Source organism: Pelophylax lessonae, assembly GCF_965119305.1.
Source record: "Pelophylax lessonae genome assembly, chromosome: 4".
NCBI classification, from domain to species: domain Eukaryota; kingdom Metazoa; phylum Chordata; class Amphibia; order Anura; family Ranidae; genus Pelophylax; species Pelophylax lessonae.
Genome location: NC_138771.1, coordinates 271,648,185 through 271,660,754, shown reverse-complemented (window position 1 = coordinate 271,660,754; position 12,570 = coordinate 271,648,185).

The following is a 12,570-nucleotide window of genomic DNA, read 5'->3' as shown; positions in this document are numbered from 1 at the left end:
ATGCGTTCGCTTCTGCGTGCGAACTCAGGAGGGACAGGGCGCTTTTAATTTTTTTTTCCTATTTATTTTACCTTTTATTTTTACACTGTCCCTTTAAAAAAATGTTTTGATCACTTTTATTATGTAATAGGAATACTCAGCTGTGGAAACCAAAGGGTCGCTCTCCTCCTCACTCCACTCCTCCTCAGATGGACATGAATGTGTGGAAAAAAGTGCCTAAGCTCTCATGGATAGGAGAGCCACCATCAAGTGTTTCTTGGCTAATGCTAGGCATTGATAGAATCACATTCATGTCCATCTGAGAAGGAGAGCGACCCTTTGGTTTCCACAGCTGATTCCCCCTTTATTGTTTTTCTACATGCTCCATATCCATGGTGGTCTGGTAAGAAGCCTCTGTTGGACACTTTTTGGTGGTGTGTGCTATTCATTTACAAGACCATTGGTGATAGGAACACATCTTTTTAGTTGGACTTTAGGCATTCATATGCTTTACTTTTAGCGTTGCGTTTGGACTTTTACATCTTTGTATTTGTTATCAACAGATTGATGCTGGCTGCTTCTTTTAGGATTTTATTTTATATTTAATATAGCGCAGATATTTCTCATTGTTTATTTAGATTAATGGGATTACATTGATGGTCAGTAGAAAAAAAATATTTTCCCCTTTCTAGGCATTGGTGGTCAGTGGAACAATGCAATATGAGTAGTACACTGTACATATGATCATTACAGCCTAGCCAGTCCCATAGCCCATAAAATCCCCAAAAATCAGGAGAAAAGAACAAATCGGGTACAGTTGTGTTCAAACTGAAAGCTTTAGGCCCCTTGCACACTGGGGCATTCAGCTGCAGTGTGTAGTGCAGGGGACCCACGGGAAGTTTTCTTTTTTCGTTCAACCCAGTGGGCTAAGCAAAAAGAAAAGCAGAGAGGTTTCCATACTAAGCAATGCTAGTATGGTGACCCCCCCCCCCCCCATCTGAGCTATGGGTGTTCTGGCAGGGGGACTGCCCGGACTGACCCCCTAGAAAGTCTATTTTGCACAGACATCTGTGCAGGATCCCGCACAGATGTCTGTGAAATCACTCCTGAAGTCAGACTGAAATGCCGGCCTGAAACTCGCACAATTTCAAAATGGCCTCAATGTGAACCTGGGCTAAACCTTTACAAGTAAAATCTTCAGGGAGACATCTGTAAGCCTGGACAGGGATTCCTTTTTTTTTTGACCTGTGTGCATTCTTCTGAAGGTGGCAGCATAACCCAAGTAGTCATGAATAGGAATTCCTCTGTGTGATGTATGATTAAGAAAAATAGAATTTTTATTTCATCCATTTAAGGACACAAAGTCTTTAACCTTCAGAACATCCAAATCAGTCCAACTGAAGGTTTGGCAACACAGCAAACAATCCCTAAGAGGGCCAAGAAATGGTCACTTTGTACATCTCTAAGAGTCACCTGAAGATCCTTACGCCCCAAACTGCCATCAGATGAGGCCACCTGGTAGAGAATGTGTACACAAAAGACCAGATGGCAGCACTGCAAATCTGGGAAACAGTTGTTTAAAAAGCCCAAGGAGCACTTGCAGACCAAATAAAGTGCATATTAACAGGGTGGATGTTAAATCACTCGCGCCACTGGAATGTCCAATATGGGTAAAATTGTGAAATATACAGAAAGGGAAGCTGCTAATTCAAAACAATGGGTAATTGTTAGAATGGTGGAGCCTGATTCTTGGGACCATAAGCTGATATGATGGTCTACTAAACCACCTAGAGATGGTTGTAGAAGCATCCCCTATGCAAAACCAGAAAAGTTTCCTTGCAGGATAAGGCTGTCAGTTTAGACATTCACCTTGCAGAGGTGATGACTGCAAAGAAAAACAATTTGTGTGAGATGGTAGAGAGATGAATGTCTCTAATTGGTTTAAATAGTGGTTTATGACATGCAGAGAACTAGATTCAGATCACATTGAGTTACAGGGGAATGGATGGGGTGAGCTACATAGGAGGCCCCCAGTAAAAAGTTTTTGAAAAGCAAAAGGCCAACAGCCTCTAAAACTAGAAACCTTTGATAGTGTTGACGGCTGAACGCTGATCATGGCCATGCTGCAGCAAGGGATTCATCCCATTGCGAAATTTCCAGGGAAGAAGCCCCAAGACTTACTATGTCTTCCACATCAAATGACAGAGGAAAAATAGACTTTCTAGCATTCTAGGAACCACAGACTCAGAAACACCCATCCCTCAGAACCTGGGTTTGAGCCCACATTCACATTGGTCCGTTTTGACATGCGATTTGACATGTCAAATCTGAGCCAATTTCCAGCAATGGCACCATCTGAATCAGTGCAACGCCGACTTTGTCACACCGATTCCCAAAAGTAGTTTCTGTACTACTTCTGGGGACTTCCAGAACCAAGAACCCACACAGATGTCTGTGAAATTGCCCCCGATGTCGGACTCAAAATGCCGGTTTGAAATCATGCGAGTTCAGCTAAACTCGCACGATTTCAGAACGGCCACAGTCTGAACCTACAATAAAGCTGAATACCAGTAAAATAACTCCTCCTTCTTTGCAGTGAAGCTGTACCCACATTGCAAGGGTTAGCTGCTCGTTAGGTCTAGGGAATTTGGAAAAGCTTTTTTTTTTTTTTTTTAACTTATTCAATCCTCTGCTCCAACCTGCTAGACTGGCCCCTACCCAAAACTCCAGCAATCTAAGATTCTCTAACATCAATACAGATTGCAGACTTCATAGCCCTTTCTTGGGTTACATTCAGTTTCCTCCCACACTTCAAGGACATGCTGGTAGATTAATTGGCCCTAGTATGTGTATATATGAATGTGAGTTAGGGACCTTAGATTGTAAACTCCTTGAGGGCAGGGACCGCTGTGAATGTAGAATATACTGTATATAGATGTGAAACACTGCATATATTGATGGCGCTATATAAGTTCCTGTAATAAATAAATTGTGCATAACCATGGTTAAAAAAAAAAAAATAAATACTCCAAGATAGGAGCTGTTCTAGCCATACCAAACCAAGCCAAATATGACTTCAAGAGTAGAGGATAAACATTCCAGGCTGCAGGTTACTCTTTTGGGAAGCACTTCAAGTGCGACACTTTTTAGAGACGTTGCCGGAGCCGGAAAAATTTAAGAAACCACTGACATACTTTGAAAAGCTATGTGAGAAAATAGGAGGTATAGATCGTCCATTATCCATTTTATATAAAATGTTGATTACTCCATTAGACCAACCGAATTTAAAATGGTTGGAAAAATGGAAAGCAGATCTAAATATAGACATAACAGATACACAGAAACAGAGAATGTTTAGGGCTATATTTAGACCAACTAAATGCACGAAAATGCAGGAAATAAATTATAAAATCCTGACTAGGTGGTATAATACGCCGGACAAATTGCATAAGTGGTACGCTCAAGAATCAGACGGGTGCTGGAGATGCGGAGAAGGGGAAGGCACGATATATCACATCTTTTGGAGTTGTCCAGAGATAAAGAAATTTTGGTCAGAGATTGGTGATGTAGTTCAAAAAGTAACAGATTACAAAATCAAGGAAGAAGCTGCCTTCTGCCTCTTACAGATATCAGATCAGTCAGAAAGGAAATATGCAAGATCAGTATTGCCACACATGATGAATGCCGCAAGGGCATGTATACCCCAACATTGGAGAAATAGACAAGCGCCAACGGTGTTTGATTGGGTAAGAAAACTAGAACACATTAATAAAATGGAGGATCTTGTGCTTTCCTCACAATACAAACAGGAACAATACAAAAAAACATGGAGAACATGGAATTTATTCATATCTTCAGATGTGGGCAAACAATTGATGGGGCCTCCAGCTCAAGGTGTGGAAGTGGTTTGAGATAGGAGTGGTCTTTTCTTTTGTTTTTTTTTTTTTTTGTTTTTTTTCCCGGGTGTGTGTGGTGATTGACAGTGGGTATGAATGAGGAGAATGAGAGGGGAGGGGGGTTAATATAGAAAACAAAAAAGGGGAAAAAGGAAAGGAATGAATAGATAGAAGAAGGGGAAACAAAGACAAGATTACTGATTAGGACACTCAAAATAAGCACAAGGAAGTAAAGGAGGCAAGGATTAAAGGAGCGGGAATAGAGATAGAGACTTGCTGACTTAACAATATCTTGCTTTAATTGAATATTTGTTAAATGTCTACATATTTATGAGTTGGGAACCTCCAGAGATCTTTATTAGATCCAGGAGATGAGAAAAAGGAGGTGGATAATGTCTTTGTAAGCTATGTATTTATTACAGAGTCATTTATTATGTAATGTTTTTCTCTTTTCTTTTCTGAAAATTCCAAATAAAATTATAAATACAAAAAAAAAAACATTCCAGGCTGCAGACATTAACCACTTCAGCCCCACCCACCGCAGTTTTACTGTGGCAGGCAGGCGCTCCTGGGCAAAGTGACGTGGTACTACGTCACTCACTCAGAAGAATCTAGGGGGCGAGCGTGTGCCGCCGCCGGCGCGCTCCCGTCCCCCCCGCTCGTTAGCTGGGGAGCCAGCGCAATCTCCCGCAGCAGAGAGAGGACAGACGGCTGATGTAAACACAGCCATTTGTCATTCTCCCTGAAGTGATCACAGAGGCTATGTGATCCTGCTATATAGGATCGCATGTCTCTGATTACTTCACAAGCCACGCCCCCTGACAGTTAGAATCATGCCCCTAGGGACACATTTAACCCCTTGATAACTAGTACAGTTAACCCCTTCCCTGCCAGTGTCATTTTTACAGTAACAGTGCATGTTTTTAGCACTGATTACTGTAGTAATGTCACTGGTACCCCCAAAAGTGTCAAAAATGTCATTTAGGGGTCCGCCGCCATTACTAGTAAAAAAAAATAAAAATGACATAAATCTTTCCCGTAGTTAGTAAACGCAATAACTTTTGCGCAAAACAATCAAAATACGGTTATTGCGATTTTTTTTACCAAAAATATGTAGCAAAAACTAAATTGGCCTAAAATGTTAAAAAAATTTTAATTTTTACATTTTTTTGAGAATTTCATATAAAAGAATGTGAAAAATATTATTTTTTTTGTTTATAGTGCAAAAAATAAAAATCGCACAGGTGATCAAATACCACCAAAAGAAAGCTATGTTTGTGGGGAATAAAAGGACGTCAATTTTGTTTGGGTACAGCGTTGCACGACCGCGCAATGGTCCGTTAAAATCACACAGTGCCAAATCGCAAAATAGCGCCTGGTCATTGAGGGGGGTGGTTGAAGTATAGTTTCGTACTTGAAACTGATGTAGTTTCAGCACAGTTCAGAAAACCTGTAAAAACATTGCATTTTTTAACCACTTGCTGACGGATTTACATGTACAGCTGTCTTGTGAGCAAGTGGTTTTTACAAGATCATGCCTTCAATTTGTAACTTAAAGTTTATGTAACTCCTAAAGTACATCTAAACCCAAGAATGTAATAGATTGTACCTTACTAGTTCCTTGGTGTTGTGGCTGCATTTAAGTTTCTTCAAGATTCTCTTGCTTTTTTTTTCCACTTCAAATAACACTTCCTGTCTCTGTGTCTCTGGGCAGCTACAATATTCCCCCTTGTATCTAAGGAGGAAGCCCTGGCTGTCACCTTAGGCTGCTCTTCTAATACAGAATGTCCCCATCTTCATCTCCATTACATAAGGGGCAGGGCAAATGGCAGATTACAGAAGATAGCTTTTAACCTTAAAAATGGGATTTTTGACTTACCAAAAAGATCAATTTCTCTGACGTTCACTGACAGACACAGCTCCTGGTCTTCTTAAACATTGGGTTATACTGCCCCCTACAGGAGTAAGACACTAGGCAAAAACAAAAAAATGACTACGCCTATGGGCAGTCCCAGGAGGTATACTCTCCCTCTCTACTATAGGTACTCAGTTTTGTAACAAGCAGCGTCAGAAGAATAATAACTCCACAGAGGGGTGGGTGCTGTATCTGTCAATGACCATCAGAGAAATGGATTTTACAGTAAGTAAAAAATCCCATTTTCTCTTTCGTTCATTGACAGGCTTAGCTCCTGATTTTAACCATTGGGATGTCCCAAAGCAGTGTCAAACATGAGGGGTGGGAACAGCAAAAAATAATTCCCGAGGCCCATTGCCAACCAGGTAATAGGAGCTCAACCAAAAAACAACTGGAGCCCACCTGAAAACATTACACCCCCTTAGAGGAAACAGGTCCTCTAAACAGCAGCCTGGAAAACCTTGCAGCCAAAAGAAGCATCCGCAGATACCAACACATCCACTTTATGAAAGTTAGTGAAAGTGCACCAACGACCAGGTGACCGCCTTGCAAACCTGCGTCACTGACACCTGACGACGGAAGGCACTGAGCGCCAGAGTAGAGCGCGCATTGACAGGGAAAGGAGGAACCTGACCCTTGATTAATTAGGCCTGAGTCACAGTCTGTCTGATCCATCTGGAAATGGGCACAGAGGAAGCAAACAATCCTTTCCGAGGCCCATTCATGAGCACAAATAGTGAGTGAGTCTGACTTCCTAAAAGACCCAAATTGCCTGAACCACATCCAGGGCATGCAACACAAAATTTTCTTATGTTTTGGCCTGGGGCAGAAGGAAGGCACTACAATGTCTTCATTCAAATGGAAATCAGACACAACCTTTGGAAGGGACAAAGAACCACCTCATCTCTGTGAGCCACCAAGTGAGATGGACAAGATAACGCAGCCAATTCCAACACCCTGCATGCAGTGGTAAATATAAATATCCAGGTATATAGTTGGATATTTTATCCACTCTGAGACAGATATATGTATTATTGGAGGTTTAAATGTGGTACATATCAGACTCAGACCAAAATTGTTAAAGTTTGAAAAGACCTAAAACACTTTTTTGCAAATTTTCAGACCGGATTGGTATATAATATTCATGATAGACTCCCTTATTAATAGGATACAAGCTCCCTGCGCCTGCTGTCACTTATGCTGGCCATACACAAACTAAATTTTTTGGAACATTTTTAAAAACATTCATCCGATTTTAAAAGCATTAGTGGGGTCCATTTGGTGTTCATTGCCAACCACAGTGACAGGAACATTTGATGGAGCAGAATGGCAAACTTCTAGATTAAACAAATCTTCAAATAGTGTATATGGTTTTTGCTCAGAAGTTATATTGATTTTAAAATTGAATGTTAAAAGCAAGTGGAATTTTCAAACAACACTTGTCCATTCAACAAATATACAAAACATTTTTGTATATAGATGCAAATATTTGTGTCCAAAAATCCAATACATGTATGGGCAGCATAAGACATTTAGTAGGGAGAAAAGTCAACGCTCTACGAGCTGACGTAACACGTATAGTGGCGGAGCCTGCATGTTTGACGTCACATCCCCTTGAGACGAGCGCACAGAACTGTTATCTGTCATACACTATTGAGTGCTGGACTGTGTAAGTGCATTTCTGAATAAATGTTTGCTGCCTCAGTTATTCGAGAGCACCTCCGGCCACTGGGGAGACACAAGTGTTAATCATACTAACCTCCAACCTCTGACTGTCTTATGTTCAGACTTTTTCGGGTGAGTAGCGGTGCTGTCCTGAAAGACTACTGGAAAAGACGTTACCAGTAAGTAACTATTTTTTCCTAATTGTCTTTCAGGACAGGCACCTTGAGAGGATCAGCGAGTACTCACTCTTAGGGTGGGACTACCGCCTGAAGGACTTTTCGACCAAAAGCCTGATCCTTAGCGGACAGTAGGTCCAGTCTTTAGTGTTTGGTAAATGTTCCATAACTGGACCAAGTTGCAGCCTGACAGATCTGTTCTGGGGTAGCACCAGCTCTTTCCGCTTGAGAAGTTGCCATAGCACTAGTGGAATGTGCCCTAATACCTATAGGGGCCTCCCTCCCACAGGAAATGTAGGCCTGGCTAACGGCTAACCGAAGCCATCTTGCTAAGGAGCATCTAGATGCCTTAGTACCCTTATAAGTGCCAGAAAATAAAACAAAAAAGGAATCTGATTTCCTAAATTCTTTTGTACAAGCTATGTACCGAAGAACACCTTTTTTACACATCTTTTAATGTCTAACTTATGGAAATTTCCTGTTCCCTCACAGGATTTGAACAGAAAGTTGGCAACACTATTTCTTGGTCTCTATGAAATTTCGAGAACACCTTAGGTAAGAAAGCCGGATCAGTCTTGAAAATAATACGATCCGAAAAAATCTGCAAAAAAGGAGCTCTAATAGAAAGAGCTTCGAGTTCACTGACCCTCCTTGCGGTAGTGATTGCTACCAAAATTTTTTTTACCTTACAAGACGTAATGGGTTCAAATGGCTCTTCTAGGAGAGCTTGTAGAATCACTGAGAGGTCCCACATAGGGAAAGGGAGATTGCTTACTGGTCTCTGCCTATTTAAGGCTTTAAAGCAGGGGTGGGGAACCTACAGTTCGGGGGCCGTATGCGGCCCCCGAAGTCATCTGGTCCGGCCCCCCATGCAGCTGAGTCTGTGTCTCTCAGCTGATCTGTAAGAATGGAGCCGATGCTTCCTGTATAGTTCCTGCTCTGTTATGACAGTCTGAGTGAGTCACAGGCAGAGTGATATCAAATGCACTCCGCCTGTGACCAATACAGGAAACATCACCTCTTCCAGCTAGAGCCAGCACTACCAGCCAGAGCCAGCAGTACCAGCCAGAACCAGCCAGAGCCAGCAGTACTCACAGCAGTACCAGCCAGAGCCAGCAGTACTCACAGCAGTTCCAGCCAGAACCAGCAGTACACACAGCGGTACCAGCCAGAACCAGCAGTACCAGCCAGAGTCAGCAGTACCTACAGCAGTACCAGCCAGCAGTACCTACAGCAGAGTACCAGCCAGCAGTACCAGCCTGAGCCAGAAGTACCCACAGCAATACCAGCCAGCTGTACCAGCCTGAGCCAGCAGTACCCACAGCAGAACCCGTCTGAGCCAGCAGTACCAGCCAGCAGTACCCACAGCACAGTACCAGCCATCAGTACCAGCCTGAGCCAGCAATACCCACAGCAGTACCAGCCAGCAGTACCTACAGCACAGTACCAGCCTGAGTCAGCAGTACCCACAGCAGTACCAGCCTGAGCCAGCAGTACCCACAAGCCTGAGCCAGCAGTACCAGCCAGCAGTACTCACAGCACAGTACAAGCCAGCAGTACCACCCTGAGCCAGCAGCAGAGATGTATAGTAACGAAGTAGAACTACTTAAGTACTGTATTTAAGTACCGAAATTCGGTATCTGTACTTTCCTAAAGTAGAATTTTTTTCTCCTACTTCTAATTCACTACATTTTTTCGATGATTTCGATACTTCTACTCCGATATTTTTTTTTTGTGCTGCATCGTTACTCGTTACTTTTCTCTGCCTTTCCCTTTTTCTTTTTTGTTTGGTTTCCCTCCTTACTGCTCTCTCCTACTCTTTCAATTGTCCTCCCTATTCTGCCTTCCCCCCTCCCCTCCCCTTTTCTATAGGAAGGCAAAGGTAAAAGATACCCCCCTTTTTCATGGGTACCTGGTCTCTGGCCATTTGGGTAGCGTTGTTCTGCTCCAGGCTTCCGCTGGGCCGGCGTGGAGTGCTCCCACATGCGCCTCACGGCGCTCTGACATGTGTGGCGGCCTTCGGCCACTCCGCTCCTCCCCTCCTTGTCTCCATTTGCTGACGTCTCAGCGCTGGGAGGCGGGGATTCCGGCGGCCGTGCAGTAGAGGCACGTGTGCATGCGCAGTGCGATCGAGGCACTGGCGGCCATCTTGGTTAAGGGAAACATGGGGGGTCTCTGATGTAACTTAAGGGGGGGCTTTGTGTGGGCGGTCTCTGATGTAAGGGGGCTCTGTGTGGGGGGTCTCTGATGTAAGGGGGTCTCTGATGTAAGGGGGGCTCTGTGTGGGAGGGCTCTGATGTAAGGGGAGCTCTGATGTAGGGGGAGCTCTGTGGGGGGCTCTATGGAGGGGCTCTGATGTAAGGGGGGCTCTGTGGGGATGGTATCTGATGTAAGGGGGCTCTGGATGTAAGGGGGGCTTTGTGTGAGGGGTCTCTAAAGTAAGGGGGCTTTGTGTGGGGGGTCTCTGATGTAAGGGGGCTCTGATGTAAAGGGGGCTTTGCGTGGGGGGTCTTTGATGTAAGGGGGCTGTGTGTGGGGTCTCTGATGTAAGGGGGCGCTGTGTGGGGGGTCTTTGATGTAAGGGGGCTCTGCTTGGGGGGGTCTCTGGTGTAAGGGGGCTCTGTGTGGGGGTCTCTGATGTAAGGGGGCTCTGTGTGGGGGTCTCTGATGTAAGGGGTCTCTGATGTAAGGGGTCTCTGATGTGTGGGGGTCTCTGATGTAAGGGGGCTCTGTGTGGGGGGGTCTCTGATGTAAGGGGGACTCTGTGTGGGAGGGCTCTGATGTGGGGGACTCTGTGTGGGAGGGCTCTGATGTGGGGGGCTCTGATGTAAGGGGAGCTCTGTGTGGAGGGGCTCTGATGTAAGGGGAGCTCTGTGGGGGGCTCTATGGGGGGGCTCTGATGTAAGGGGGGCTCTGTGGGGATGGTCTCTGATGTAAGGGGGCTCTGTGTTGGGGTCTCTGATGTAAGGGGGGCTTTGTGTGAGGGGTCTCTAAAGTAAGGGGGCTTTGTGTGGGGATGGTCTCTGATGTAAGGGGGCTCTGTGTTGGGGTCTCTGATGTAAGGGGGGCTTTGTGTGGGGGGGGGCTCTGATGTAAGGGGGCTCTGTGGGGGGGTCTCTGATGTAAGGGGAGCTCTGTGTGGGGGGGTCTCTGATGTAAAGGGGGCTCTGTATGGGGGTCTCTGTGTGGGGGGTCTTTGATGTAAGGAGGGCTCTGTGTGGGGGGTCTCTGATGTAAAGGGGGCTCTTTGTGGGGGCTGGGGGGTCTCTGCTGTAAGGGTGCTCTGTGTGGGGGGTCTCTGATGTAAGTGGGGCCTCTGTGGGGGGTTTCTGTTGTAAGGGGGCTCCGTTGGGGGGGTTCTGTTGTAAGGGGGGCTCCATTGGGGGGTCTCTGATGTAAGGGGGGTCTCTAATGTAAGGGGGGCTAAGTTTGTAGTGATCATAAAAAAGAAAAGTCAAATGAAGTGCAAAAAAAGTGCAAGAAAAAATGTGCAGGGCGCTGGTGGTGGCGCCACAGGATCAGCTTGCACAGGGCGCTTGAACACCTAAGGCTGGCCCTGGTTGGGAGGTTCTTTCCCATTAACAGCAGATATGAAATTATATTCATCTTGTTTTGTCACATATATATATTTGAAGATTCACAATATTTTGAACTTTTTATTGACTTAGATTTCATACACTCTTCCTTTATTTCATTATTGGAATATATTGTTGTATATCACATTGGTTTATATATGATTTTGCGCACCAATAAGCTGTGGAGAAAAAAAAAACATGCAGGGAAGAGAAGGAGGGATGCTTTAAAAGGGGAAGGGAGGGACATACTTTATCTGTTTTTTGTTTACAAAAAGTTACAGCCTAAGGAATTGTGATTGTCCTTTAGGTTAATCATTTGAATAAATCATTTGAAATAATAAAAAACAATATGATGTTCAAACTTTTGACTTCTTTCTTTAATAACTACATAACACAGTACTTCTACTTCTACTTTCAGTACTTGAGTAGAATTTTTTTTCCAAAACTACTGGTACTTTTTACTTTTAGTACTTAAGTAGCAATTTTTTTGAAAAAACTACTTGCAATACTTAAGTAAAAAAAATGTTGAATACTTTAGTACTTCCACTTAAGTAACTTTTTCTGCGAGCACTTCCACTTCTACTTAAGTCACTTTTTGATCGAGCACTTGTACTTTTACTCAAGTAGAAATTTCGAGTACTTTATACAAGTCTGGCCAGCAGTACCCACAGCAGTACCAGCCAGCTGTACCCACCAGCAGTACCAGCCAGCTATACCCACCAGCAGTTCTTTTCAAAACTTACCACCACAAAAAAGTCGACTGCGCTCCAGACTGACCGACGCAAACCTGGAAAACCTGTTGCGAGTAGCCACATCATCAATACCAGCTAACATCACACACCTCACCAAAGAGAAGCAGTTGCAGCCATCACATTAGGGGTGAGTTAATTAAATGTTTGAAAAAATATAACAGGCTAATTTTTAAGGTGATCATTTTGTACGGCCCGCGAATGATTTTATAAATACCCAAATGGCCCTTGGCAGAAAAAAGGTTCCCCACCCCTGCTTTAAAGAAACGAATTACCCAGGGATTACTGGCCAAGGACATTTCTAGGAAGACACTTATTGCGGAAACCTGGCTCTTTAGGGTGCTGATGGCTAGGCCTTTGTCTGCACCAGCCTGAAGGAATTCCATTACGGTTACTGGGCTACTTATATTCAAGGAGTTTTTCTCGCACCAGAGATTGAAACATTTCCATGTTTTGAGATAAATGGCCAGTTTCTTTCTTTCTGCTTTTAAGCAGAGTCGCCACCAGCTGATCCGAAAACCCCTTGCTTTTCAACAGCTTTCTCAGAAACCAGGCTGCTAGATTCCAGCGTTCCACCTGTGGACAGAATACTGGGCCCTGATGAAGAAGGTTCTT